Source organism: Hyla sarda, chromosome 2 (assembly GCF_029499605.1).
Source record: "Hyla sarda isolate aHylSar1 chromosome 2, aHylSar1.hap1, whole genome shotgun sequence".
NCBI classification, from domain to species: domain Eukaryota; kingdom Metazoa; phylum Chordata; class Amphibia; order Anura; family Hylidae; genus Hyla; species Hyla sarda.
The window spans coordinates 387,280,183-387,294,489 of NC_079190.1; the positions used below are offsets into that span (position 1 = coordinate 387,280,183).

The following is a 14,307-nucleotide window of genomic DNA, read 5'->3' on the forward strand; positions in this document are numbered from 1 at the left end:
TTAACCCCTTAAGGACCAGGCCATTTTACACCTTAGGACCAGAGCGTTTTTTGCACATCTGACCACTGTCACTTTAAACATTAATAACTCTGGAATGCTCTTAGTTATCATTCTGATTCCGAGATTGTTTTTTCGTGACATATGCTACTTTAACATGGTGGTAAATTTTAGTGGTAACTTTCTTGGTGAAAAATCCCAAAATTTGATGAAAAAATTGAAAATTTAGCATTTTTCTAACTTTGAAGCTCTCTGCTTGTAAGGAAAATGGATATTCCAAATAAAAAATTTTTATTCACATATACAATATGTCTACTTTATGTTTGCATCATAAAATTGACATGTTTTTACTTTTGGAAGACACCAGAGGGCTTCAAGGTTCAGCAGCAATTTTCCATTTTATCACAAAATTTTCACTCACTATTTTTCAGGGACCAGTTCAGGTTTGAAGTGGATTTGAAGGGTCTTCATATTAGAAATACCCCATAAAAGAAACCATTATAAAAACTGCACCCCACAAAGTATTCAAAATGACCTTCAGTATGTGTTTTAACCCTTTAGGTGTTTCACAGGAATAGCAGCAAAGTGAAGGAGAAAATTCACAATCTTAATTTTTTACACTTGCATGTTCTTGTAGACCCGATTTTTGAATTTTTACAAGGGGTAAAAGGAGAAAATTTATATTTGTATTTGTAGCCCAATTTCTCTCGAGTAAGCACATACCTCAAATGTCTATGTAAAGTGTTCGGCGGGCGCAGTAGAGGGCTCAGAAGCGAAGGAGCGACAAGGGGATTTTGGAGAGTACGTTTTTCTGAAATGGTTTTTGGGGGGCATGTTGCTTTTAGGAAGCCCCTATGGTGCCAGAACAGCAAAGAAAAAACGCATGGCATACCATTTTGGAAACTAGACCCCTTCAGAAACGTAACAAGGAATTAAGTGAGCCTTAATACCCCACAGGTGTTTCACGACTTTTGCATATGTAAAAAAAAAAAAATGTCACTAAAATGTGTTTCCCCCAAAATTTTCCATTTTTGCAAGGGTTAATAGCAGAAAATAACCCCCAAAATTTGTAACCCCATCTCTTCTGAGTATGGAGGTACCCCATAAGTTGACCTGAAGTGCACTACGGGCGAACTACAATGCTCAGAAGAGAAGGAGTCATATTTGGCTTTTTGAGAGCAAATTTTGGTCAGGGGGCATGTCGCATTTAGGAAGCCCCTACGGTGCCAGAACAGCAAAAAAAAAACACATGGCATACCATTTTGGAAACTACACCTCTCACAGAATTTTATAAGGGGTGCAATGAGTATTTACACCCCACTGGCATTTGACAGATCTTTGAACCAGTGGGCTGAGCAAATTAAAAATGTAATTTTTCATTTTCACGGACCACTGTTCCAAAAATCTGTCAGACACCTGTGGGGTGTAAATGCTCACTGTACCCCTTATTACATTACGTGAGGGGTGTAGTTTCCAAAATGGGGTCACATGTTGGGGCTCCATTGTTCTGGCACTATGGGGGCTTTGTAAACACACGTGGCCTTCAATTCCGGACAAATTTTTTCTTCAAAATTCCAATGGCGCTCCCTCTCTTCTGAGCTTTGTAGTTCGCCCACCGAGCACTTTACATCCACATTTGGGGTATTTTCTTACTCAGAAGAAATGGGGTTACACATTTTGGGGGGCTTTTTTCCTATTTTCCCTTGTGAAAATGAAAAATTTAGGGTAACACCAGCATTTTAGTGAAAAAAAATTATTTTTTAAATTTTCCCATCCAACTTTAACAAAAATTTGTCAAACACCTGTGGGGTGTTAAGGCTCACTATAACCCTTGTTACATTCCGTGAGGGGTGCAGTTTCCAAAATGGGGTCACATGTCGGTATTTATTTTTTTGCGTTTATGTCAAAACCGCTGTAAAATTAGCCACCCCTGTGCAAATCACCAATTTAGGCTTCAAATGTACATAGTGCGCTCTCACTCCTGAGCCTTGTTGTGCGCCCGCAGAGCATTTTGTGCCCACATCTGGGGTATTTCCGTACTCAGGAGAAATTGCGTTACAAAGTTTGGGGGTCTTTTTTCCTTTTACCTCTTGTGAAAATAAAAAGTATGGGGCAACACCAGTATATTAGTGTAAAATGTTTTTTTTTTTTACACTAACAGGCTGGTGTAGACCCACACTTTTCCTTTTCATAAGGGGTAAAAGGAGAAAAAGCCCCCCAAAATTTGTAGTGTAATTTCTCCTGAGTACGGAGATACCCCATATGTGGGCCTAAACTGTTTTCTTGAAATACGACAGGGCTCCGAAGTGAGAGAGCGCCATGCGCATTTGAGGACTATATTAGGGATTGCATAGGGGTGGACAAAGCGGTATTCCACGCCAGTGATTCCCAAACAGGGTGCCTCCAGCTGTTGCTAAACTCCCAGCATGCCTGGACAGTCAGTGGCTGTCCAGAAATGCTGGGAGTTGTTGTTTTGCAACAGCTGGAGGCTCCGTTTTGGAAACACTGCCGTACAATCCGTTATCAATTTTTATTGGGGGGACAGTGTAAGGGGGTGTATATGTAGTGTTTTACCCTTTATTTTGTGTTAGTGTAGTGTAGTGTTTTTAGTGTACATTCACACTAGCGGAGGTTTACAGTGAGTTCCCTGCTAGGAGTTTGCGCTGCGGCGAAAAATTTGCCGCAGCTTATACTTGAAGCAGAAACTTACAGTAAACCTGCCCATGTGAATGTACCCTGTACGTTCACATGGGGGGGGGGGGGCAAACCTCCAGCTGTTTCAAAACTACAACTCCCAGCATGTACTGACAGACCATGCAGGCTGGGAGTTGTACTTTTGCAACAGCTGGAGGCACACTGGTTTGAAAACCTTCAGTTAGGTTCTGTTATCTAACTCAATATTTTCCAACCAGTGTGCCTCCAGCTGTTGCAAAACTACAACTCCCAGCATGTACTGATCACCGAAGGGCATGCTGGGAGATGTAGTTATGCAACAGCTGGAGGGATCGCAACTACGACTCCCAGCATGCTGAGACAGCTGTTTGCTGTCTGTGCATGCTGGGATTTGCATTTTTGCAACATCTGGAGAGCTACAGTATAGAGACCACTGCAAACTGTGGTCCTCCAGATGCTGCAAAACTACAAATCCCAGCATGCCCTGACAGCAAACAGTTGTGTGGGCATGCTAGGAGTTGTAGTTTTGCAAGATCTGGAGGGCTACAGTTCAGAGACTACCATATAGTGGTCTCAAACTGTAGCCCTCCAGCTGTTGCAAAACTACAACTCCCAGCATGCCCAAACCGCTGTCTGGGCATGCTGGAAGTTGTAGTTTTGCAACATCTGGAGTGCTACAGTATAGAGACCACTATATAGTGGTCTCGGACTGCAGCCCTCCAGATGTTGCTAGGCAACTTACTGGCTTCCGTCGGATCCAGGGAGCGATCTCCGACGCCGATTGTCGCCCGCAGCCTCTGCAGATCGGTAAGTGGACTCCGGCGCCGGTCCTCTGTCGTTTCCCCGTTCTGCCCCACCTATTGTGGGAGGGAAGGACGGGGAAAACGAAAGTTAACCCCCCCGCCCCCATCTGCTATTGGTGGTCGCGTCTAGACCACCAATAGCAGGGATAGGAGGGGTGGCACCCCTGCCACCTCACTCCTATCTCTTCAGGGGGATTGTGGGTGTCTTAGACACCCGCGATCCCCCTTATATTCCGGGTCACCGGGTCACCATAGACCCGTAATGACCCGGAATCCCCTGGGCATTTGCGCGGGGTGACTGCTGATCGATATCGAGTACGTGCCTGGTCCTTAAGACTCAGGGTGCAGGGATGTACTCATACGTGCTTGGGCCTTAAGGGGTTAATATGGGTTTGCTACTGATGTGCTGTAGATTTTACCCTTTGCATTGCAAAAGTCAGCAGGGACACTAGTTGCTGTTAGAATATTGACCACTATTAGGGCTGATTCACACTGCTGACATTTTGCTGGCAGAATGCCCGCTTGCACCAGGTGCTGCCAAAATCATGGTCATTTTGTGGGTGGAAGTCCATTCCACTGTGGCGATTCCGGTTCCGCCGGTGGTATGTCGGCAGTGTGAACGAGCCCCTACAGCTGCACTTCTAGAGCTGCACACCAGTAAAAAAAGAAATCCAAGATACTTTGTTACTAATCATATAAATATTACACAGTCTAATTTATTGCATGTTAAACCACCTTATATTTAGTTTGCACATATCATGTTACCAAGGAAACCATCTACATTGTGGGCAATAAGTGTTTATTAGAGGTACATTACTGTAACTCCATCTAGTGATTAGAGATGTCGCGAATTGTTCGCCGGCGAACAGTTCCCGGCGAATTCAGCATGTTCGCGTTCGCATCGCCGGGCGAACATATGTGAAGTTCGATCTGCCCCCTATACTTTAACATTGCAGTAAACTTTGACCCTGTGAGTCAGAGTCAGCAGACACATTACAGCCAATCAGCAGCAGTCCCTCCATTCCAGACCCTCCTACCTCTTGCACGGACGCCATGTTACCCTCATTCAGCATGCTGCAGGCTTAGGAAGTGGAGGGTCAGAGAAGCTGCTCTTGCTGTATAGGGAAAGCGATAGCTAGGTGGCTGCTAGGTGGTGTATTCAGGGTCCAGTTTACTTCTAAAGTTACTAGTGTAACATCTGCTTTAAGGACAGCACCCAAAAAAGCCCTTTTTAGGGCTGAAAGATATCAGTCCGTGTGTCTTGCAACAGCTGGAGGCACCCTGGTTGGGAGGGAACCACTGGTTAAAAGGGGTACTCCAGTATAAAACTTAAGTTCCTTCAAGCAACTTACTACTACAGTATTCAAAGGGCTGAAATATATCAGTCCGTGTGTTTTGCAACAGCTGGAGGCACCCTGGTTGGGGACCACTGCTTAAAAGGGGAACTCCGCTGGCAAGCTTTTTTTCTTTAAAGCAACTAACTACTACAGTATTCAAAGGGCTGAAATATATCAGTCTGTGTGTTTTGCAACAGCTGGAGGCACCCTGGTTGGGGACCACTGCTTAAAAGGGGAACTCCGCTGGCAAGCTTTTTTGCTCATTGTCACACTAGTGCAAATCACATTTGGTGTGACAGTTGTGCAAATAAAAAACAAAAAAAAATACCTTTTTTGGCTGTTAAATAAAACCAGCCGTCACTGTCACTTCACGTCACAGTTGCCAGTTTTTTTTGCCTGCAGGGCAAATTGTATCACCCTAATGCAAATGACATTAGGTGTGACAGTTGTGCAAATAAAAAAATATACCTTTTTTGGCTGTTAAATAAAACCAGTTGTCACTGTCAGTTCCCGTCACAGTTGCCAGTTTTTTTGCCTGCAGGGCAAATTGTGTCACCCGAGTGCAAATCACATTAGGTGTCACAGTTGTGCAAATTAAAAAAAAAATGCCTTTTTTGGCTGTTAAATAAAACCAGCCGTCACTGTCAGTTCACGTCACAGTTGCCAGTTTTTTTGCCTGCAGGGCAAATTGTGTCACCCTAGTGCAAATCACATTTGGTGTGATACTTGTGCAAATTTAACCAAAAAAATGACAGGCAGAGGAAGGCTACCCCGCAGGGGCCGTCATGGTGCTGGGAATCCCTTTGGCCCTAGAATGGCCAGTGTTCAGAGGCCACGTACCCTGAACCCCCAAAGTTCTGATGACTTGTATGTATGGTAAGGGTAGCATGGTGGCTCAAAGGTTAGCACTGCTGACTTGCAATGCTGGGGCCTTGGGTTCAAATCCCACTATGTGCTGCCTAAAGGGGGGCTCTAACTATGTGCTGCCTAATACGGGGGATCTAAATATGTGCTGCTAAAGGGTGCTCTATGTGCTGCCTAATATGGGGGGATCTTACTATGTGATGCCTAAAGGAGGGCTCTATGTGCTGCCTAAAGGGGGCTAAAGCACGTTATTCCAAACCATTTAGGAATGTTAGGTGATTTATGCCCTTTATGGATTAAAACCAGACTCTGCATCAACTATGTAATTTTCCATGGGAGTTTTGCCATGGATCCCACTCCGGCATGCCACAGTCCAGGTGTTAGTCCCCTTGAAACAACTTTTAAATCACTATTGTGGCCAGAAAGAGTCCCTGTGGGTTTCAAAATTCGCCTGCCCATTGAAGTCAATGGCGGTTCGCCGGTTCGCAAACTTTTCGGAATATCGCGTTCGCGAACCGAAAATTTTATGTTCGCGACATCACTACTAGTGATAGAAACCTTAATTACAACATATGTCTGTAAAAAAAAAAGTTAACACTTCTTTTGCATAGTGTTAACTAGGTCTTTTTCACAGTAAAGGGGTTGTCCAGGAAAGGAAACAAGCTGTGTATAATAAAGCATCTTACTAACATAATGTTTTTAGCCATAGTGCACAGATCTTCTATTATCAGCTCTGCTCTCTACCTTATAGCTGTGAAATCAAGTCACATTTAGTACTCTGTCCCTGCACCCCCCCCCCCCCCCCCCCCTCCTGTCTGCTAGGGGTGAGAACATTGATGTGAAGAGGGGGAGCTCTTATTACTGATGATAGAAATGCAGGAAGCATTTCTCAGATAAGACAGCAGTGAGCCTGTGACTGGGAAAGGCTCCCTTTTGCCTTAAAATCTAATGAGCAGTAACATGAGCCTCTCTCTTCCCATCAAGGTTTTTTCCTGAGCAGATGGGGGGGACGTAGGACAACCTCTTAAAGGATACAGTCACATGTACCTTGATTGCTGTGGATTTTATGCACAAATATCTACAGGCAATCCCATAAAATGTATTCTATGGAATAAGCAAGTTTTTGTTCATGAAATCACACATTTGCTTAAGTAAAGATTTCAGCCACGGGAACTTGCTGTAAGATTACCACCAGGCTTTCGTGAAACCTGCATCAAGTAGAGTAAGTGCGAACATGCCCTAAAACATAGACATAAAAAGTCCCTTTTGTATATGTATCTTCAAATGTCAAGCCTTTACAATCCACTTCAAGCAATGAGGTTTATGGTGTCCCAGCACCAGTGGCTTCCCGTCTTGGGCAGCCTGGCGGCGCAAGGTGTTGGACCCACGCAGGTTGTACTGAAATAATGTTATTAAAAAGATAGCAAAATGGCAGGTTCTCAAGGACTAATAAGTATGTATAGCCGGGAATTTGAGTGGGATGTAAAGTGGATAGATGATAATGTTAGCTGTGAATATAGGTTTAAAACAATTTAAAAGGTTAATAATTGATCATATGTTCATATCCATGAATAATATTAACTGTATGTCTGGGTGTTCTGTAGTGAAAGATGTTAATAGTTGGGGTTAATAATTGATCATAAGCTAATGTCCAAGGTACATTACAGATTTATTATTCCATATGCAAGATTCTAATACAATAACGGAGGGGATGCAGGATTATTGCAATCCCCTCCGCTTTAAAAGACAAATAAAATAAGTGCAATAAAATGAAATAACAAATAAGCAGTACTGAATAGTGCAACAAACAATACTGGATAAGTATGATAGAGGCACCGTGGCATGCAGTTCGTTAGCGCACTTTGCCTGATGTTGGGACGCTGTTCGCTCGCAAGCACTGCAGTCCCGCAGTTATCGGCCCACTGGGTAAGATGGTATAGTGCTTAACACTTGATGTTATAAAGCTACTAGCTGGCAACTCAATACACAGGATATCACCTTCGCAGAGTTCTCGGACATATTTATAGATATAGATAAATATAGATATTTATATAGATAGTACCTCCACTCTCTTCTTTTTCCTTATTTTGTTATTTGTGTAGATAAGCTGTAATAAGTGTACTGTGCCTTTAAAATGTGAGCAGTGAACCCCATGTGACCATGTGAGCCAATGAGATCCCTGTATAGTGAGGTGCAGGGGAGGAGTTAGTGAGTTTAGTGCTGGACATTGTTCAGTCTAATTCCATCAAGGCTCCTGAGCAACAGCTAAGCTCAGGTGTGCTGTGTGTTGTGTGCTCTGAGTAGAGACCTACTTCAGCTTTAATCTTTCTACTGGTCATCCTACAAGGTTCACTCGCAGGAGGAATACATGCCCCTGCAGAATAGTCTACAGTTCCTTGGAAGGTCCCTAGAAACCAGAATCTCAAGTTAGTCTACAATTCCTTTTGGTGAAAGCTCAACAAGTCTCAGCAAGGCAACAGGGCTCGCAAGAGGTACGCTGCACTCTCACACCAAAGCCAGCTGTCTGTGTGTTAACATCTGCACAAGCTCAGTAAAGGCAGTTAGCCATAACCTGAGGTTGGTGTGTTTATTTGCTCATAGTGTCTGGCCCAGGAGAAGCTGCCGCCCACCTTCGGACCGTTGATCGGAAAAACGGTGCCCTGGCGTCACGATGTGAACAGGTACTCTTACTAACACCCCGTGGCCACCACAGGTTTACTCGCCTTGCTGAACTTAAAGGGGTACTCCGCTACCCCATCATTTGATACACGGAGCGAACTCCGCTCCGCGCCCGATGACCGGCGATGAATTCGCCACGCCCCCTCCATTCACGTCTATGGAAGGAGGCATGACGGCTATGGCTATGATGGTGTTAAAAATGCTGAAGCTGCAAGCTTCCTTGTTCTGGATACCGCCACTGCCAGCCTGCTGAACGCGGAGGTCCCCAGCAGCGGGACCCCCGCAATCCAACATCTTATCCCCTATCCTTTATATAGGGGATAAGATGTTTCAAACAGAGTACCCCTTTAAAGCATTGCAGTACTTTAATGGGGTACTCCAGTGAATTTTTTTTTTTTAATCAACTGGTGTCAGAAATTTAAACAGATTTGTAAATTACTGCTATTAAAAATCTATATCCTTCCAGTACTTATCAGCTGCTGTACGTTCCAGAGGAAGTTGAGTTTTTTTTCTGTCTGACCACAGTGCTCTCTGCTGACACCACTGTCCGTATCAGGGAGTAGGAGCAAATCTCCACAGCAAATCTCTCCTGCTCTGGACAGTTCCTGACATGGACAGAGGTGTCAGCAGAGAGCACTGTGGTCAGACTAAAAAGAACAACTCAACTTTCTGTGGAGCATACAGCAGCTGATAAGTGCCGGAAGGATAAAAAAAATTTCATAGAAGTAAATTACAAATATATTTAACTTGCTGGCACCAGTTGATTTAAAAAAAAAAAAAAAAAAAGTTTTGCACTGGAGTACCCCTTTAACTTTCGTTTTGGTAGACATAATTCAAGAAACTGAATATGATCTATATTCACCTAGTAAATGCCCAATTTATAAATGTTCATTTTATTTGGGGCACTTGGCAGATATGTACTACAGGTGTTGTTCCTATGCTGCATTTGGCACCTCATTTTCTATACCAAAATCATGAATGTGAAACTGAATTAGCATTACATGCTGAAGGCAAATGAACTCTAAAAATGGTCTGAAATGGCATTACTTTATACAGAAGTATATGATGGTGTCTTTTATACCTTTATGCATCATTACACTGCCCTAAGAGTCTAAGAATGTAATGTCTCTAAGACTTAAATGCCAAGGAAAAGCTCCAAAACTCTAAAATATATATAGAATTTCCATATGTGGGAACATAATTGCAGACAAAATGCCAAAACAAGCAGGTAGTAAAAGGTTTAAAATTGTTCTGACCTGCCAATGCTAAATATTCCACAAACCCAATACTTGAGGAGTGAAGAAAATAATCTCTATTATGACTTGTCGCACTGCAAATGTATACTTTAAAGGCTAAAATAGAACATCACACTGAAGCTGTCAAATTTATACTTAATAACAGTGTTATGTTGCATTGTGCAGTTAAAAAGTGCAACTCCAACTGCTGACAGGCAAAAAATAAGGGTTCAGCAGCCATTTAGATTTCTCTTGTTTTTAGGACAAAACAAAACTATTGGGGGGGTCTAGAGGACATAGCATTACATGAACTTCCCATTCACCTTCATGGGGATTATGATATTTTTGATGATGAAGTCCCTACCCACAGTTAATTTCTTCACCAGGGCACTTATCAAATAAAGAAGCCTATTCCTTTATAGGGGTACTCTGCCCCTAGACATCTTATCCCCCATCCAAAGGATAGGGGATAAGATGTCTGATCACAGGGGTCCCGCCGCTGGGGACACCCGCGATCTCCCTGCTACACCCGGCGTTCGTTTAGAGCATCGGGTGCAGCATCGGAGGCTTGTGACATCACGGCCACGCCCTGCTTGTGATGTCACAGCCACGCCCCCTCAATACAAGTCTATGGGAGGGGACTTGGATTGAGGGGGCGTGGCCGTGACATCATGAGCCTCCACCCCACAAAGTTCGCTCCGTGCATCGGATGTCTGGGGTGCTGCAGCCAAGATCGCTGGTTCCCCCGCGATCAGACATCTTATCCCCTATCCTTTGGATAGGGGATAAGATGTCTAGGGGCGTAGTACCCCTTTAAGTGCAAATGTAAGAAAACTGCTGCCAATCCTTCATGACTTGTTAGATTTAGTAATCCCTTTTTGCTAAAAGAGTCCTTTATAAGGTCCCCACAGACTGCCATGCTGCAGGGACACTTACTGATCACCTATAACAGTGATCAATCTTCCTGTTGTGCCACCACAGGGAAAATGAAGCATTACACTATTCTCATTGTACTGTCCTCATAATGGATGCACACGTTGGGTCCTCCAGAGCATGAGATGCTCTTAATAGCTGTGGTAGTGAAAAGGGACATCCTTCTATTCATTTTGAATTCCCTTATAGGTTATTTAAAAATCCTATGTCAAACACCTACTTGCAATTGAAAAAAGGGTAATATAACACCCAAAACACATCTTGCTTTCTGTTATACTTTTTTATTCAAGAAATAAGCTTTTATTGATGAACTAGCCTTTTGCCTTGGACCTTCTTTGGATAGTGCCACACAGGAGCAATTTTTTCTTTTTTTTTCTTCATGCTGATTTACCGATTCCATTGCTTTGGATACCAGTCAAGCCCCGGACAGCCTGCAAACCTACCCGAGTACCCCATGTCTAGGGGTGTTCGGCATAACCTCAAGGGTTACATCAGGTGAGAGTCCAGTACACAGACCCTCACCACTTTTGCCCACCTATATCCACAGAATTATACGAGGCACTGTCCTCGCTTTTTTTGTACCTCCTTTCCCCCAAACACATAGGGGGGCATGTGTCATGTGCTGCGTTTTGGTGCACCACACATTAATAGAGCTCCGTCCAATGTGGGTCCACTGGATTTACTATGAGGTGCATGTCACTTAAATAAGAAAATCCAGCAGCTCTGTGTCTCCAATTGAGGTGGTGTATGGTTCTGTCAAGTGAGGAAAATTCACATGTGAGGAAAGTGCACCCCCAGCACATCCCCTCCATGAGAGGCCATGCGATATGTGGAATGGCAAATACATCATTGATCAACATTATTTAAGAGATATAAGAGGGGAAAAAAGCTATAAGAGAAAAGAAAAAGGTAGGCAAAAGAATTCAATCACACTGTTAAGGAATAGGTTACATCATGGAAATGGGCCAAGGATCTTCAAGTTAACCAGGCTTTCTGAAAATGGTCAGTCATGTCATGACATATGCCATTCAGTGTCTCACATTACTGAATGATGGTAACCCTGGTAATTATACTAGGAAAATAGTGAGGTGGAAATTTCCATTGCAAAGCAATGGGAATTCTGACAGCATGAGAAAGTTTAAACAATCGGTAAGACATTTTCGGTGGCTTGTCTGTGGATGGCTTCTGAGGAAATTTCTTTTATTCAATCAGCCTAACCACTCTAGTCCATAAGGTCGCAACCACTAGCCATATACTGCATGACACATCATACGTACATTTTGACTAGCTAGCAATCCTAACTAATATACCTGTGATGTGGGCAGCATGCCTTTCCACTCCCCAGCGGCCTGTGATGTGAAAAATATCAAAGTACTGCTCTGTAACTTCACATTCCCCACCTGGGGCCCTGATTGGTCAGCACCAATTGACCAATCAGGGATCCCGTCGGGGAATATAAAGTTACAGGGCAGTGCTTTGATATTCTGCACCTCACCGCACGTAATTTAGTAAATGCCACTGCAACACAGCCCTCCCATCTCAACTGTGAAGAAAACTGTCAGGTTGTGTTAGCATGGAGTCGGAAGTGGACCACTTGGGGGAGCAAGGCTAGTGATACCATTTTAAATCTGAGGAAAACCCCTTTAATATAATATAACTGACCTAAATTTTGCCATGTGAAAATAGACTTATACACACACGTCTGTCTATCCTCTTCAACCGGGATCTTCTACCACTGCTGATCTCTTGCACACTGCCTGATCTGTTATTTCCACTAGACTTATAATATTCCTTTCTTTATTTCCAAATCATGAAACTGTCTTCTGTAAAGAGAGAGGGTGTTTTTTTTTTCTTTTATCACTATTTACTTTTAATTTGGATAGATGTACAGTCAAAAACTGAAATAAGGCAAGAAAAGAGAGTCTGTTTAAATGGTTTCAAGTAAAATACCATTTGTACATTGGCTTTTTTTTTAAACGCCCTTTCAACATGACCCTAGTTTATAAAAAAAAAACTCTGTAATATGCCTACCTTTTAAAAACCTATTATACCTGTTCTATCAGCATCCATGGGTCCACAATGCTCTGGGTTGAGATGAGACATGATGAAGGTCTCATGCATAGCAATGTCACATTATTACCTCTGATCCAAGGAACAAAGATCATAATTCAAGACAGCAAGTAGGGTGGGTGGTGGGTTGGGGGGAATTCCGGACGTGTTCATGACGTTACGCCACACCCCCTCCATTCATGTCTAAGGGAGGGGGCATGATGACTAGTACACATAGGGGATAACATGTCTAGGTGCGGAGTACCCCTTTAACCAAACTCATCATCTTCTGTCAATCACAGTTAACAGACCCACACTTTATTGAGTCTGATAAGTCTACATCCTCAGTATAACCTTTGATGCTGCCCTATCCTTCAGGTTCCACATCCAAACCCTTACCGCTTCCTACTATCTAAAGCTCAAATAATTCATAATCACTATGTCCCGAATCTTGGGTCATTTCCCCATTACCCTCTGATTAAGCCACGTGTTCGTAAGTATGGCTCATATGGTTTGTACCTGCAAACACACATACCTTTCTGTCAGTGGCTTTATTGCCAGCTGGCAGATCAATACAGTGAGCAATCATAACAATTATTGTACTGAACCTATGCTGGGTTTTTAAACTGTATTAGATACTATATCCCACTAAGATTACCACAATGTCCATCTCGGCGACCCCTTAAGGGAGGGTTTTGTGGGACAACTTTAGATAAATCTTGATATTCCTTTTTTTTTTTTTCAAAGAAATAAATAAATGTTTTTTTTTGTTTTTTTTTTATCCCTTTAGCTGTGTTTCCAGTAACATATTACTGAGGATTTCTTTATGTACTCATTTTAAAATGCTGACTGACAAGACCAGAAGAGGGAATACATGAATTCTTCTTTTCCCTTCTAGCACATCTAGTATAAGAGCACGGTATTCACAGCTGGAGGCCTGTACTGGCACGAGTGGTTTGTCTCTGAGCTTAAATACTGAAATGAAAAATGTCTCCTCATTAGAGCAAATAGGAGAATTGTTCCTATTGTATTGTACTGAAAAACAAGGTAACAAATCACCTCGCCAACAGCCTGAGAACACAGCATAAGCAATGGTGTGTATGGTTTATGAGCGAGATCATCTGAATTCCATGGGGCACAATGACCAAGCCAACTTTATGATAACATCAGTGCTTAAACATGGCGCTTCAGCTCCAGCAATATTCCCAAAATGCTGACAACGCCTCCTCATGAAGCCAAAAAACTGAAGAGAAATAAAACCCATGAAATACAGTGAACGTGCTTTACTCACTTCTAAATGTGTCATTACAAGAAAAGAATGTATTGCAATCTTCCTATTACCGTACAATCTGTCCCTGAAAGTATTCTATACTTTAATTCCAGAGTTGGATCTAATGTAAGGGAGGGTGGAATATCACTAGTCCGCTTGTAAGATCCACAATCTCTGCAGAGGGGCTGAATAAGTATTAGAAAAGCAAAGCCTTAAAGTATAGAACTCTTTAAAGAAGTAGCAAGGAGAGTGGATGTCAGGATCCGGACTGGTATGCGGAGAGGACACTTTGTCAGTGAGGTGATGGCGTGGGCCGTACCAGGGGAACGGAGTCTAAGAGGTTACTGGTTTTCACCAGAGCCCGCTGCAAAGCGGGAAGGACTTGCAGCGGCAGGTAACCCCCAGGTCGTTCCACCGGATATCGACTCAACCTCACTGACAGCTGAGACAGGCGCGGTACACAAGGA

The 14,307-nt window shown here is 43.1% G+C and overlaps 1 protein-coding gene across 1 annotated transcript in view; it reads right to left on the reverse strand.

The window, feature by feature from the left end:
* Positions 1–14,307, reverse strand: part of PHEX (phosphate regulating endopeptidase X-linked) — a 256,306-nt gene that overhangs the window by 169,754 nt on the left and 72,245 nt on the right. The gene's annotated exons all lie outside the window — the stretch shown is intronic.